At 40.2% G+C, this 3,042-nt stretch overlaps 1 non-coding gene across 1 annotated transcript; it reads left to right on the top strand.

Annotated features, from left to right (window-relative positions):
• The first annotated feature begins 277 nt into the window (after window positions 1-277).
• LOC112442770 (U6 spliceosomal RNA) lies at window positions 278-382 on the top strand. The gene has a single exon (XR_003031065.1). It is a non-coding gene; the product is annotated as a U6 spliceosomal RNA (small nuclear RNA).
• Window positions 383-3,042: the final 2,660 nt, after the last annotated feature.

Raw genomic sequence — 3,042 nt, 5'->3', positions numbered from 1 at the left:
TAAAAATCCCATGAGGCTGATGCTTGCTTAGGCAACACATACACTCCAAGTGGGAGAAGGCAATGGCACCCCACTCCAGTACTCTTGCCTGGAAAATCCCGTGGACAGAGGAGCCTGGTAGGCTGCTGTCTATGGGGTCGCATAGAGTCGGACACGACTGAGCGACTTCACTTTCACTTTTCACTTTCATGCATTGGAGAAGGAAATGGAACCCACTCCAGTGTTCTTGCCTGGAGAATCCCAGGGACGGGGGAGCCTGGTGGGCTGCTGTCTCTGGGGTTGCACATAGCAGCAGTACACTCCAAGTGGAATGATACAGAGGAGTTTAGCATAGCCCCTGCACAAGGATGACATGCAAATTAATGAAGCATTCCATATTTTTCAGTTATTGAATGTGTGTTTTTGTGTATTCGATGTCTTTGCAAAGATGAAGTAGTATAAAACATGATGTAAAATTGTACCAATTGATATGGAAATAAATAGTACCAGCATTAAACTTTTCAAAGTTTTAAAACTTAAAAAAAATATACTGGGAATTCCCTGGCAATCCAGTGGTTGGGACTCCTTGCTTCCACTGCAGGAGCACAGGTTCAATCCCTGGTCTAGGAACTAAGATCCCACACGCCAAAACAAAACAAAACAAAACACCCAATAAAATAAACAACATACAAAACAAAACACACCTCCTACCAAACCATCACATTACTAAAAAAAATCTTAGGAGGAGCATAATACTCTTTTTACAGTTTACAAAGGAAGAAACCAAGTCACAGAAATTCTCCTTCACTAAAAAATGTATGACTTCAAGAGGGTTCATCAGATCCATAAAATGGCATTCCTCATTTCCTCAAGCCCAAAACACAGGCAGGATCTTTGATTCTCCTTTTCCCTTCTCTTATACATCCAACCCATTATCAAGTTCTTTCAATTCTGTCTTCCAAAATATTCTGAAATTGATTACTTTTCACTCTACTGCTTCATCTCTAGCCCCAGGTCTAGATAGCTCTCCCATGCCTCCTTACTTGACCCATCGCTTCCACTCTTGGCCCCTCCCTAAAGACAGTTTATTGTCTGTTTAGTAGGTATAATGGTCTTTTAGACATGTAAATGTGATCATGACACTTCCTAGCTGGAAGTCTTCCAATAGATTCCCACCCCAGGATAAAACTAAAACTCGTTATAATTCTATACACTATACTGGATTTGGCCACTGCTTACCTTTCCTAACTAGTTTGCTATCATTTTCTACTTAATCTACTTTGGGGTTTTTTGAACACATTTATTTAGCTATGCTAGATCTTAATTGTGGCACTCGAACTCTTAGTTGCAGCCATGTGAACTCTTCGTTGTGGTGTGTGAGATCCAGCTCTCTGACCAGGGGTTAAACCGGGCGCTCCTGCATTGTGAGCACAGTCTTAGCCACTGGACCACCAGAGAAGTCCCAATCCACTCTGTTTAGTCATATTATTTTTCCCATTCAACATTCATTGCTTTCTTAAGGCCTTTGTACCTGTTGTTTGTTTTGTCTAAACTGCTTTTCACTCAGAGCTGCTGAAAACCTGCTTCACTGAAATCTTGGTTCAAATGCCATCTCCTTAGAGGCCTTCCTTTACCACATTACCTAAAATAAGCTGTCTCTTATCTCTATTTATCTGGCTTATTTTTTTCCCCATAGCATTTTACACTATTTGAAGTTCCCTCTTTGTCTGTTTATTTCTGTCTTCCTATCAGAGTGCAAATTCTTTGGTTGAAGAAAGACACATTGGTTGACTTATTTATTGCTGTATCTCCAGAGTCTAGAACATGACTGACACTTAGTAGGTGTTCAGATATTTATTGATTGAATGAGTTTGTGTTTATCATATTTGTCTCCTTGTTTCTTCCATAACTGAAGAGGAATAGTGAAAGAGTTACGGAGTTTAAAAATGCATATACAACAGTTAGACTGAAACGCTTTGTACAAATACTAGTTACTCTACTTGTGATTGTTACCTATTGGTCTCTGGATTTCATCTTTATTCTTTTTTGTGGGTCAGAGACAACATGAGAATAATAATGATTTAATTAACTACCTCTGAATTTTGAACTATCTGTTGTATTCAGGCCTGTTAGGTGTTAAGGGAAATTCAACAATATGAAAGCCTTAAGTCTACTCATGCCTAGGTGGAGTTTAACTTTCTGTGGGAGAAAATAAGACATACCTTAGGGAAATAACCGAAAAAAAAAAAACAAAACATTTTCAGAGACAACAAGTAAGCCAGGGATAGTAAAAGATCAAAAAGAATTCAAAATATTGGGAAAGATTCCTTCCGTATAGGGTTTCATGTAGGAAGCAAATCATAAAAGACTGATGGTGCTGGGCATTTGTGTAGTGAAGAAGATAAATTTCCTCAAAATCTTTCATTAGCCTAATGTTCAAACATTGGGCTGATAAATATCACTTTGGGTGTCCTTTTTTACTGGCACTAATTGAGCGTCATAATCAAATGGGTGGCTTCTTGGCTATATCTATATTTATCTCTCCAGCACCTGATTAACTGCATATTTCCGGTGAGACAGTTTAGCGACTAAACTTTTTCCTTCTCACGGTGCTAAAACCTTTTTAAAATTTTTACTGAGGTTATCAACACCTCTGTTACAAACCCCATGGCTATTAATGATCCATAGTCTCAGGGGACTGTCAGAGGTATTAAACTTGACAGTGCTTATGAAGTGCTTAGGTCTTAAACATAACAATAAATGTTATTATTATAAAAAAAGATGTCACTGACGGAATGACACCAGGGAGATCTCCATCTGTTCCTTACGGGAAATGTAAACAAGTGAGGAAGGAGTCAGGCGTGGTCCACCACCTAGGTCAAACAGACAACATGACAGCCGCACCCTTCATTCAGATCACCACCCCGGCTCGGGAGCCCACCGGGGGAAAACCAGCCTCAGCTCCCGGAAGGTAAACACATCGAAAAAGGCGGGGCAGAAGGCGGGTTCGGAATGGCTGAGTGGCCAGCGAAAAGTGATTGGCAGCTGCCATGTCCACGTGCT

The sequence above is a fragment of the Bos taurus genome, chromosome 19 (assembly GCF_002263795.3).
Source record: "Bos taurus isolate L1 Dominette 01449 registration number 42190680 breed Hereford chromosome 19, ARS-UCD2.0, whole genome shotgun sequence".
NCBI lineage: Eukaryota > Metazoa > Chordata > Mammalia > Artiodactyla > Bovidae > Bos > Bos taurus.
Note: the sequence above shows the minus strand (reverse complement) of the source record. Positions and strands in the feature narration are given on the sequence as shown.